At 51.1% G+C, this 13,291-nt stretch overlaps 1 protein-coding gene across 1 annotated transcript in view; it reads right to left on the reverse strand.

Moving 5' to 3' along the window:
• Tns3 (tensin 3) overlaps nt 1–11,043 on the reverse strand; it is a 246,454-nt gene extending 235,411 nt beyond the window's left edge. Inside the window, exon 1 of the mRNA XM_052734489.1 lies at nt 10,927–11,043. The gene's annotated coding sequence lies outside the window, so the exon portion shown is untranslated. The remainder of the gene's footprint in view (nt 1–10,926) is intronic.
• Nucleotides 11,044–13,291: the final 2,248 nt, after the last annotated feature.

The raw sequence follows: 13,291 nt of genomic DNA on the forward strand, positions 1-13,291 counted from the left end.
CACAGGACAGAGGCAGGTGTGTCTGCCACTTGCTCCTGCAAAGTCTCTCCTGCTCCATCTCACCCCCCAGAACAAATAGGCTGGGCCAGTTTGTCCCCAGCAGCTCCAGGCTGAGGCCCTCCTCTTATTTGCACAGAACCATCTGGCACCACAGGAACCAGAGAACTGAGGTTCCCAGGGCACGTGGGTCTGACGACAGGCAGAGCGAGGCGGAAACAAGGAAAGGACAGACTAATTCCAGAGGATAAAGGGACACGGGGACAATGGAGACCACAGTCAGCCAAAAGTCTCTGTCAGCTCAGCCCCACTCACCCTCCCAGCTCATCCTGGCACGGGGAACCGAAGCTCAGTCTGTCTGGAGCTGGGCTGGGCTGGCAGTGGATGTGCAGCTGAATTCACAGAGGCCCCGGCTGGACGTTTACCAGCAGCCCCAGCCACAAACACCCACGAAGCCAAAGTCAGCACTAACGCTCCAGCGCATGTCCAGCTCCATCAGAGCGCGACTGGTCACAGGTGTCTGAGTTCACCCAGGACGCCCAAGAAACCAGGACAACTAGTCTGTGCTCAGGCTGGGAAGGAAGGCAGAACCTGGAGATAGGACTACAAGCCACAGGGGGCCACACCACAGACTTCGCTCAGGCTCCGCGTAAAATTAGAGGGCACCCAGCTACACAACCAGCAGTAGCCAAAGAGGACTTGGGGCTTTTCAGGAGGAAGCATGGACAAGAACCACTTAGCAATCAGCCCTGAAACTGAGGGACCAGGCTAGTTTGGTCATCACCCTGAGCATCGTGTGAAGCCATTTCAGCCACCCATGTAAAGATAGCAGGAGTACGGGACACACTTAGGATGGATAGGCAGCTTTGGGGCAAATCGTCAGTGCGATGGCTGCACATGCGCTGTGCTTCTAACACGGCACCTCTGAAGAAGACAGGAGGAGGGCAGCGATGATGCGCCGCGGCGTGAGTCTTACAGTGTGAGGAGAACCGTGCGCCCTCAACCATTCTGTTCATTTTATCATTGCTAACAGAATGCCTCCAAAGAGCAGTATGTGTGTGTTCATGACCCATTTTTCCTACTAAAATAGAGGTGGGGGCGGGGTGGTTGAAAGAATGAGACAAATAATTCTAATGTGTTGCTGGGTACTCATCAGGCTCAATTTCTTAATCGTTATGAGCTGGTTAAAATTACACTCTTGCTGGAGGAAAATGAGAAAGGTCTCTGAGGAACCTACAAGGAAATTGGGGTGCTTTGGAGAAGAAATGAGGCTATGTACTGCAGTGCAGTGGTGCGTCGTGGACCCACAGGGCCAGGGGTCGCTACTGTAGTTTGGGTACAGTTTGGTGCGTCCCCCAAAAGGGTCACATGCTAGGACCTTGATCCTCTGTGTGGAGGTAGTTAGAGACAGGATGTATCTATAAGAGGCAGAGCCTAATTGAAGGTGGCATGTTCGAAGTTGTCTGCGTATCAGAAGTTGTCATAGTCACTCTCAGCTGCAGAATAGAGGGTGGCTAGGTCACTGGGGTAGGTCTCATGGGATCCTGGGCCATCAGAGAATAGCTGTGAATCACAAACTGGCTTCCTGTTTGAAGACGTGAGCCTTCTCCCAACTGTGTTCCCACCATTGTGCCGCCACCCTCCATCAGCCCCTCACCAGAGTCTAAGGAGTATTAGACACACAAGCTCCAAAACTGCTTTGCCAAACAAAGACAACCTGCCTCGGGTGTTTTGTTATAGTAACTCTCAATTGGCTAACACCCACCTACCTGTCCTTCCTTAGGAAAAGGGCCACGACCTAAATACTAGAGTCCACCCTGTCCTGCCTGCCACTCTTCCCACATGCCAGCCATCCCTTCTGCTTTCTTTATTTTGGGAATATGACAGGAACCAGGCTTTCCAGAAGCCAGCAGGATGATATCTGTCTTTGCTTTGCAGCCTGTACTCTGGGATCGGCCCCTCCCTGAAGATCCCTCATGACCACCTTCTCTAAGGTCCCACCGCCACCCCACCACCCCCCTACCCCCGAGATCGTTGGGTACTGGTGGAGATTTGCAGGCTCCATTACTGCAAACACTGTGGGGAGCTGCCCTGTGCTCCCCCTCACCTCATCCCCCTAGTTGATGAACAGAATCCTCATCCTGAGTCTTCCCCATTCTCCTTGGCCTTCTGCAATTTCCCTTGGCTACTCTAGGTGGTTGCCCCTGGGGGCTTCATCTTCGCTGTCCCTGCACCCGTGTGGCCCCATCTCCTTCAACATCTCCTTGGAAAGAAGGCAGAGCTGACCACCCGTGTAGATCAGCTCTCTCCCTCTCTCCCTAGGGCCCACATTCCCACCTGCCTCAGGAGTCTAGAAGAAGCTGGTGACATGAGGTCCAGTGTCCCTCCTCCTTCCAAAACCTGACCAATCATGGCAATGCTTGTGCTGGGAAAGGTGGCGGTAATTCTGGGGCAGTGTGTTCCAAGGGGGACGGGAGTCCATTTGTTGACACTCCTGACTTGGAATTGTGAATGCATTCTTAGAGGGTAAAAATTAACCAGCACCAGCCATGAGAGTGTTATGTTTGTGCTCTTGCTGGTGGTCCCAGTGAGCTCCTCATACAGATCAGAAAAGCTGCCTCCTCCCAGCGACTCTGGGGCCTCCAGCGCCATGCAAGAGAGCCAAACCAGAGCAAGCTAGGCTCTGCCTTATTCCCTCCAAATCTCGGCTGAGGTAACCCTGTGTAATTGCACTCATAGATCATAAGTGCTGGCATGTGGTTCCCAGACTGAACCATTTATCCAAATTAAAACCATTCTCCTGAAACAAAGTCAGACCCTTTTAATTGAAAATAAAACTGAGCAGCCCTAAAGGTGCTTGTTTGGGCTCTCTCTCCTCCCCCCCCCCCCCTCTCCTCTCCTCTCTCTCTCTCTCTCTCTCTCTCTCTCTCTCTCTCTCTCTCTCTCTCTCTCTCCTCCTCCTCCCTCCTCTCTCTCTCCCCTCTCTCTGTCTCTCTCTCCCCTCTCTCCCCTCTCTCTGTCTCTCTCCTCTCTCTCCCCCTCTCTCCACTCTCTGTCTCTCTCCTCTCTCTCTCTGTCTCTGTCTCTGTCTCTCTCCTCTCTCTCTCTCTCTCTCTCTGTCTGTCTCTCTCTCCTCTCTCTCAATGAAAGTCAAGCTTCCCTCTTTCTCATTCCATCAATCACCAAGTTCACGCAATCTGTCAAAGCAGCTTGGTGAGAGGCCTCCTGATCCTTGTCCTGCAGGCCCGGGTTACCCTATGGATGCCAACCAAGAGCTTGAGGACAGTGGGTAGACTCTGAGAAGCCTGTGGTCATTTAGTGTTTCAGCTGCAGTTTGGCCAGGGCAAGGAACTCTGAGGAGCTACGGTTGCTTCTGGGTGTCTAACAGAAGAACAGAAAGCCGGGACAGCAGGCCATGTCCACAGTAGCATTCTCTCTCATCACCCAAAGGCGGAAGCAGTTTTAGCGCCATTACCTAACAACTGGACCAGTAAGACAGGGTGGATCCACAGTGGAGTACTATTAAGCCTGAAGAAGGAAGGGATGGAGGGAGAGAAGGAAGGAGCGAAAGCTGAAGAAATGCACTATAACACAGATGATCCTTCAAGGCATTATGCTATGGGGAATAAGCCAGTCACAGAAATGCTGGATGGTTCCACTCACAGGAGGACCACAAAACATGGAGACAGAAAGAAGAGCGGCAGTTGCCAGTAACTAGGGGAGAGAAACGGGCTAAGGTCGTTTTGCAAGATGCAGAGTTCTGGAGACGCACAGTGCAGATGGTTGCACAACTGGGAAGCACTGAGCTATACACTTTTAATGGTTAAAACGTCAACATTTACATCTCATGGGGTTTCTCACAACAACAAAGCGAGTTTCAGTTCTTTTACCTCAACCCATTAGAAAGCTTCCCAGGAACATGGCTAGCTCGTATCTGCCCCGAAATCGACGTGCAAAGACACACACCAGTCAGGAGCAGCAGACAAATAGCTAAGCCCCACTAACCACGGTACACACGCCGAGCGTCAACAGCAGTCCTGTTTATGCAGCTATTTTCAGACTGGAAACTGCTTAAGCTGCTATACAGTGTTTTTCAATGCAGGATATAAAATGGAACACATCGAAGGAGCTGAGCTCGGTCAATTCAAAAAGTACAGGAAACAAGGCTCCCACAAACAGACTCCGGAGCTGCCGTGACTTGCATCTTAAGCATCCCTACAAGGGCCCAACGTTTTAAAGGGTCAGTCTCCAGACTGTGGCGCTATTAGGAGCTGGTAGAACCTTCAGGAGACTGAGGTGAGGAAGTTAGGGCATGAGGGGTGTGTCCTGGAAGGGGGATATTGGGACCCTTTCTCTTTGGCTGTTTCCAGGTTACCAGAACGGAACTCCCTATCATAATGCTGCTCCCCGGCCACAGTCCTAAAAGCAAAGAAGCCAACTGACCATGGGCCAAACTCTGTGACAGCATAATCCAAAATAAAATACCCCTCCCTGGCACAGATGTTCTTGGGTGTGTTGTCACAATGACAGACAGCTGACTGACAGAGGACAGTGAACCAGCTTCCTTAGCATTTTTCTAACCTTACCAAAGTCAAGTTTTACAGAAACTTATCAAAAAAAAAAAGAAAGAAAGAAAGAAAGAAAAAAAAAAAAGCAGCTAGAAAACAAAAACACAGCCATTACCTCAAGAGTAAAAAACTCGGGACAACACATTCCCAACCAGCCCCTGAGTGCCTGCCCAGACCCCACCCATACACAAAGCCTGCCTTTCCTCTACTCCTGAGCACCTGACTCTACATGTGTCTCTGGAGGAGTCACACTGGACACTCCTGCCTCCCTCATCTGTCACTCTGACTTCCCTGTGCAAAGCAGTCTCCCCTTCCAGACAGGGATCTGATAACACATCCCAAACCAGGAAGCCCTTCCAGCAGCAAGCAGGGTGCTTTTCAGACCCATTCGGCACAGAAAATTTAGCAGGACCCAAGTAGTATTGGACCTGAAGCCAGCAAGCACCAAGAGCCACAGTCACACAGGACCCTGCCCTGCCTGGGGTGCCTGGACTTCAGGAGACGGCTGTTGAAGCCTGGGGTTTTACTTCAGGTTTCTGAGGTGCCAGAGGCTGATCTGTCGAGTTCTCTGTGCACTTTTCTGATCGACTTTCAAAATGGCCAGTACAGTGTGAGTGAGTAAGGAAGCCTCTAAGGAAGGTGATAGATTACCAAAGTAGAGAGGAACGCCAGGACCAGGCCGAGGGAGGCCTTTGTTCTGGAAGGAATGTGCACAGGCTCAGACACCCTGGCTAATGGCCCAGTGTGGCCCCAGGGCTGCCCGCCCGCCGGCAGGCCAGATGTGGGCCTGCACAGTTTATTGTGGGCCCACAGTGAGGCTGCAAACTGCAGCTGTGCTCCAAAGTAATGAGGAGAGCCAGGATTCCTGAACCCTCTGGCGGGAAATAACAGGCTCCTGTGAGCCTGGAGCAGGCCCGGCTCTCCCATAAAAAGAGAAGCAACCTACAAGGCCCTGCCCACAATTCCAGAGTGATTTCTTTTTATCTCCCAACTACTGGATTCTGATACATTAAAAACACTGGGACTTGGTCCCTGTTTCTCATAACAGTTCCATTAAAAAAAAAAGAAAAAAAAAAAAACCTCCACACAAGGGCTGGAGAGATGGCTCAGTCATTAAGGCACTCGCTTTTGCAAGGGATCTGAGTTCTGTTCCAGTCCCCACACTGTGGCTCACAACCACATGGCTGTGGCAAGCACATGGTGCACATAAATACATGCTGGCAAACACTCATACATAAAAAAATAAAATAGGTATTTTAAAATAAGTAAATAAATACAATCTACACATGAGGCATCACATCACACAGTCTGCTAGGGAGGCAACACTGTTTGTTATCTATGTGGAAGTATCCCCTGGTCTATGGAGTGTGGCTTGCCTCTCAGTCATTAGCAGGCACCTAGGTTAAAGCTTCCTGGACCCTCCTTGGGCAGCTGTGATCAGAATTTCCAAAGATATCTTCTAATACCTTTGAAACAGAAACAAGGCCAGGCTGGACGGGTATGTGGCTGTGATCATTTCTCTCCAAAGAGAAAAGGAAGAGGAAGAGCCGGTAACTTAATGTGCCATAATTAGAGCTGAAAGGAAGGAAGAGAAGATGTAAGGAAAAGCTGGCCTTGGTGTCTGAGGAAGCAGCTGGGAGCGGAGTTCTGGCATGAGCAGCTGAGCTAGGCTGGTCCGTTCAAGCAGGGTGAGGCAGCCCTCCCAGGGGCTGAGGGAGTCCCTCCTCTGAGCCAGCACAGCAAGAACTGCAGACACTGGACTCATGGAGAACGTACCATATCACGGTGTGGGCAGATTACTTACACTCACCAACACTTGCCATTTCTTCTAGAAAATGGAGAAAATCAGCATAGAAAAGCAGACTGTGGGCAGAGGGAGAACCCAGCATAAGCCACAAACACTGGGGGATGAGGTATGCCCCAGCTTGGGGTGGACACAGAGATAAAGGTCCAAAATCTGTTGGCTGATGCCTCTAAAGATCCTGAACCATCCTGGACAGGTACTCCACAGGGGAGACTTTTCCAGATCACTGGCTAACTCTTTCAGCATAATCTTTCACTAAAGTTACCCATTTGAGACAAAATACATTAAAGGTAGCTTACTGCTCTCTTTTTAAACGATCAGTATATCTTTTAGGAATCTATAGATCATTATAATTATCTTCAAGAATTGCTACTTTGGCCAGGCGGTGGTGGCACACGCCTTTAATCCCAGCACTCGGGAAACAGAGGCAGGTGGATCTCTGTGAGTTCGAGGCCAGCTTGGTCTCCAAAGCGAGTTCCAGAAAGGTGCAAAGCTACACAGAGAAACCCTGTCTCGAAAAACCAAAAAAAAAAAAAAAAAAGGAATTGCTACTTTGGGCCAGCAAGATGGCTCAGCAGGTAAGAGTGTTTGCCTGATGACCTGAGATCAATCCCTGGAACCTCCATGGTGGAAGAAGAGAACTGACTTCACCACGTTGTCCACTGGCCTTCCCACACAAGCCACAAAACACATGGGTATGCACACCCACACACACACCCACACACACACACACACACACACACACACACACACCCCTCATACAGAATAAGTAAGTAAAAAAATAAATAAATGTAAAAAGTTAAAAAAGAAAAATGCGCCCCTTCCTGACACACTGGCGAATCCTGGGCCCTACTGACTTGTGCTACCTTTCATCTCCTAAGCAAGATGGCCCCAATCATTGATCCTCGTTCTTCACTGGCTTCCTCGTGTGTGGTAAAGGCAGTCCCTACTGGGCATCTGTGCTACCACATGAGGAACCCTAAACATGGCTCTGCTGCGGACAGGTACAACACAGGAACCAGAACCAGGAATGGTACTTCATGTCTGTAATTCGAGCTCTGTGGGAGGCCAAGGCAGCAGAATCACCGAGAAACCCAAGGCCACTTGAGCTATGTAGCAAGATCCCACCTCAAAAAATATATAAAAACAAAATAGGTGCCTGGGACATTGTCTGAGAACGCAGTGAGCCATACGACAGTCTGTGCCGCAGGAAGACCTGACACAGAGTCTTCTGAGGACCACCCCGGGGAGTCTGAGGTCAGCCCATGTCCCTCACCACAACAGCAAACATGCCCAAAACACTTGTGATGCAAAAACTTCAAAAGAAAGTTCCAAGAAACTTGGGAACGTGTGCCTTCTACTTTTACAAGAAACAGGAATCAAGAGAATCAATGTCCCCGTCCCTAAGCCGCACTCAGCAAACTATACACGCATGGAACACCGGGGCAGATATGACAAAATAGGATCCCAAACTTGTGCTCACTCTAAGAAAATGGATGCGTGCATCTTGTCTTGGGATGTACTTTGTTTAATTTCTACCGGAGTCCTGGCGATTGAACCCAAGCTCTCACAGACTACACAAGTGCTCTACCAATACACTCCGTCCTTGGGGGTTTGGAAGCGAAGTTCATACTTCTCACCCACAGCAAGGAATTTAAACACTACTCCCACATGGAGACTCCAATGAGGATATATCTGCTTCACTATAGGCATTAGAAGTAACTGCACTCTGGCTGATAAGACTCTCTACACTCTGAGGCGCGAAGGGTGGTTATTAGTTAACCAAATACCCGCTTAAAAGCAGCTAACCTAATCCCCTTATTCTAGACAAGTAGAAATGGCAGCAGAGGACTCTGAGTAGACGAGGCTCACTCTATGTCACTAGGTCACTGTTAGCAGGTTTCTTTTCTAGGTGAGCTGAAGACCCACCTGTTCCCTGTTGCTTTTGAGGGTCCTACAAGAAGGAGGGCCAGGGTCAGTGCACGTTTTAAAGAACTTTTGCCTCGACCCAACAGGTCCATCCAAACTCACCAGACTCCACCCAGCCGCAAAACAAGAGAACATACGGCAAGCAGTCTATTGGAGCCCTGGTGTGGAGTCGTTGGCAAGGATGCAGCTGAGGCACTCAGTGGGCAATGCCTCTGACCACCTGGTTGGTGGCCTGGTCCTGTAAAGAGCATTCTGTTTGCAACAAGAAAAACCAAGAGCTTTTGCTAGTAGCATCCAGCCCTCCCCACGTCCAAGTTCAAACACAAGGTCAGCACAGGCTTCCTTTGCACACATCCTTCACTTACAGCAGACTGATTCGAAGCAAGAAACTGCAAAGCCAGGGGCAGGTCACCAGCAGACAGACCACTAGCAGCTCCAGGGCTTTTGAAATTTACAAGTAATTTTCCTCTTCTTGTGTCCTGGGCAGACAGAAGCCATGACTGCCAGACAGAGGCTCAAATATCTGCCTCCTTTGGTACCTTCCACTCCATCTTCTTGTGTTATGGCCTCCTTCCCAGGTTATAGCTATGGCACAGGCAACAACTCCTTTAGCATCTCCTGTAGCATAGTAACATATTTTGACCTTGTGAACTTTAGCTATGGAGTCAACACTTGCAAGTAACTCAATTTCAAAGCACAGCAAGCCAAAGAGACACTTTGTAAAAAGCTAATCAATTTGCATTCAGAAGCATGAGGCTCCCTGAAGCAACTACTTTTCTATCTTCTTAGTGGTGATGGTTTGTAGAGAAATAACTCAGCTGCCGCCGCCGCCAATAGCTTTAGAAGCCTCAGCGGAGGAGCTGGCCTCAGTGGAGGAAGCGCTCTCTGAACAAGCATTCAAATCCAATTGACAGAGGAGCAGTGGCGGCCCACCTGCAGGAGCGGGAGCATAGAGCCCAGGTGCGCTCTCCCATAATCCCAGCCACCCCACCACATCTCAACATCATGAGCAGGACACTTGGCATTTCTTTGCCCATCTGCAAAATGGTGTGATACTCCCACTTCCGTTTTTTTCCCAAGAGTCACTTGGGTGAAATAAAATGAATTTTCATGCAAAGAGTTTAGTGCACTTCAGCCCTCAGTTTTTATGACCCTTCTATCACTCTGGGGGGTCACCATGACTTTGTCTGAGGTATGGCTTCTTGCCAATTACCCCAGTTAGCTCCCCAAGACCCAGCAAATGCACCTCCTTGCACACCCACCCACCCACCCACCCCCCACACACACACACATAGACACTCTGTAATACCCTCACTCCAACTCCTGGCCTAGCCTCCTCCAGCTGCAGCCGACCCCACCCCCTTCCTGGCCCTCAAGGTCTCAGCACAGAAAAGCCTTTCTTAATACTTGTTGATTGATTTGCAAATATAACCTCATAGGCCCCAAAGAGGGAGGCACCAGACTCACAAGGACACTCAAATCTCATTTGAATGGCAAAGAACTAAAAACACTTTTTAAAAAGAATGAATACGAACAGACCAGAGCCTCAAGGAAATGTACCAAAATGTCAAACGAGTCAGCCCTGATGGGCTATACAGTATTAAGACAGTGACTTCTGTATTCCTAGTCTGGAGTGTGTCTTTAAAGTTCCATTTGGGGCGGGAAGTACACCTCAGAAAACAAAAGTTGGAGTGGGCTGTGACAGGGCCTGGGGCGTCCTAATCAGTTGTGATCACCCTCGACAGTTCGGTCCGCCGGCCTCACGCCCCAGAGGAAACTTTTTGTGTTCAGTCAAGCTAGAGTCCGGATCACCTGCTGGCACCGGCCAGAATGCCATGGGGGAAGGAAGGAGTTCAGGGTTTCTTCCCGCAGCATGGATTCTCAAGTCAGTTCAAACGAACGTCCTCTGGGGCAGAATACAGCACTGTACAGAGACCCCGGGGCCCGGGACCCTCCCTCTTACTTGTCAGCTACAGCGCCCGCGTGCCAGGAGGCACGTGCCACAGGTGGCCCCCAGGCCTGCGCCTGCACCCGGACGCCAATGGGTGGGAAAAGGCGCGATGGGACCCCTGCCTCCCAAGCAACCGAAAGGAAAGCAAAAGAGGCGCACAGGGCACTTGCCTGGAAAGGGCGGGAGTAAAGTCCTGAGCTATCCCTTTGCAGCCCCAAGCGGCTCTCCGTCGCCCCGTCCCTAACTGTCTCAGAGAGCAAAGTCCGCTGGGCCGAACTGGTGATAGAGCTGCTCCGCCCCCGCCCGCCTAGCACGGCGCCCGGCGCCGCGGCCCGGACCCTACCGGCCCGCGCCCCAGCCGCGTCCCCAGCCCTGCTCAGCTCTGGCAAGCCGGCCCGCGCCGCGCGTCCTTTCCCGGGGACTTGGCTGAGCCCCAGTCCCCGGATCGCCGCAGATCCCGTGGCCATCCCCAGTCCTGGGTCCCGAATGCCCTTCCCGGGTGCCCCCCGCGCCCTGTCCCCGCACCCTCAACTGTCTCCGTGCCCAGATCTGGTGCCTGCTTGTCTGCGTCCCAGCTCTAAGACCCCCCGACTCCCAGGCTCTGAAACCCAAGCGGGGCCCCAAACAAAGAGTGTGGCGGCGCGTGGCCGCCCCTGCCCCGCTCCCGGCCCGGGTACCTGGGCGAACCCGCAGCGCGGTCCGGCGGGGCGATGGCCGAAGCGAGGCTGGGCTCCGAGCTGCTCGCGGGCGGGCCCGTCCTCCTGGCTGGCGGCCCGCGTCCGCCGCAGGGCCCCCTCGAGGCGGCTCGGGCAATCGCCACGGACCGCCCGCTCACCGGGGCCCTGCCGGTCACCTGGTCTCATCACCCTAACAATGTACTGCGCTTCCAGGGACTGTATCCCCCCGCAGGGTTCCAGAGCAGGATGAGCTTTTAAAACACCCTCCCACCTCACTGGCCTCCCTAAGCACCTCGGGGGCTCCAGTATTCTAGAGGCTCATCAGTTCCAAGTGCACCTGGAGAGGGAGGTTCGAGTCCCATTCCTGCAAAACCAGTTTATTCGTTCATTCAGTGTGCCTAAGTGTTATGCCTGCCGGGAGAAAGACCTACAGTACCCTCCTGTGGCTTATTACCTAGCGGGGCCTCCGCGTATGTAGAGCAGCAGTCTTCACAGGGCAGCTCAGGATGCTTCAACAGCCCCTGCAAGGTCCTAAATTCACCCGGGGGCGGAGGCGGGGGCTGACTAGAAGTCGCTTGACTTTTAAAGCAAACCTAGCAGGAGAGAGCAAGGTTGAGGCAAGCCAGAAACACAGAAGAAAGAAGATCCCCTGAACAGCCTTTCTCAGATGAGGGCATACCAACAGACTGTCCCTATCCATCCCTAAGATTCAAATGGGTGGGCCTCTGTCCCAGTTTTCCCATTGTGAACTATAGGCAAAGGACAACATGCTATTTTACAGTCTCTCTAAATGAGAAATGCATTACATCTCCCTGGAGTTCACAAAGGAATTTCCATCAGTTTTAAGTGGATACCAGTAGCTCTTGATATCTCTGGTACTGTTCCGGGAACACACTCAGGGTAGCCTTATAAAAGAGGGCAAAAATTGTATCTCCCTGGCACAGCAACTATCTGAGAGTCCTACCTGGGCCAGCTAAGGGCACTGCCTGATGCCAAGGTAGCAAGAACTGTCCTTCTTGCCCTATTGTGCCTTCAAGAAAAACCAGGCATGTCAGGAATGGTGGAAAAGCAGAGCAGGGAAAATTACACCTGGTAATTAATTCTGTTTTCAGTGCAGCCTTCAGAAACATTGAAGCCCTGGATCCAAAGCCAGCCTGCCAAACCCCATTTCATCATTGAGAATCTGGAGCCTGGGCCACACTGTTTACCCTCCAGCAGGCAAAGAGGTATAAGACCTTCATGGTTTGGGAAGGCTATGCCTACCCCCGAAGCTCTGGGAAATAGCAACATTGGGAGAAAGATCTGGTCACTAGTCCCCTGAGGCAAAAGCTTCCTGGAGACTGAGCCACCAGCCCTGAGGAATGAAGCAGGTATTTCCCTGCCTCTAGGAGTCCAAGGGGTCATGGACGAGGCACAGAGTGCTTGGAAATGAGCCTTTAGAGGGGGATAGGGAAGTGGTCACATCCATCCTGCCACACATGGGGTGAGGCAGGGACTGTTACTTTGCCCTTTGAACTGGTAAAGGAAACACCCCGAAATCCTACTTACCTTGACAAAGGTAAACCAACTGATAGGGATCAAAGCATTATAAGGTAAGGACCCCAGACTATGCAGATTCTGTGCTATGCTCTCAGGCTTTTACCAGCGGCATACTCACACTATCCCTCCTATGAGTCACTGGGTTGCCTTGCCTGATCCCTGCTGCCTGAAGGACTCCATGAATTAACTCCACAAGGTGTTAAGAACACTCCTGATAAGGACTAATGCTGAAAGGGTGTGTGATAGCTCAGAATGAGGAAGACTCCAGGCAAGCCTGGGGTTCTCCATCCCTCTGGCAGGAGTCTTTCCTAAGCTCTCCCTACTCTGTTACCCTTATCCAAGATAAATAGTCCCTGCCCTCTGTCCCTGCCCCTCACTGCTGGGGTAGTTCCAGTGGGAGGGTGGGTACCCTAACTAGACCCTTGTTTCTGGAACAGTGACGTGGGAGACAGTGCATGTAATGTCCATTCTTACATTCAATACTAGTGTTTAAAAAAAAAAATTGTAAAGAGAAGCTGAACCATGGTATCCTTGAAGTACTCCACATCAGGCTGCCAGGCTGTCTGGCAACTCCCTAGTTCCTGCATCTTGTCTACAGATTGAACAACAGAACCTCAGGATGAATAGCCTGGGCCCGGCCTATCCAGAGCTAAGCACCATGGGGCCTTCCGGCTTCATGTGTCATGACTTTGAATTTTCAAAATCTTAAAAAAAAAAAAACAAAAAAACAAGAGCAATTATCAGCAAAAGAGATCGTGTGTTTTTTTTTCCCATGCTTATCCCTCCAAAAATATCTCAGATTTGAAAACAAAAATGTCAAACCAAC

This window comes from Peromyscus californicus, unplaced genomic scaffold (genome assembly GCF_007827085.1).
Source record: "Peromyscus californicus insignis strain IS unplaced genomic scaffold, ASM782708v3 Scaffold_13__1_contigs__length_99412109, whole genome shotgun sequence".
Lineage (NCBI taxonomy): Eukaryota > Metazoa > Chordata > Mammalia > Rodentia > Cricetidae > Peromyscus > Peromyscus californicus.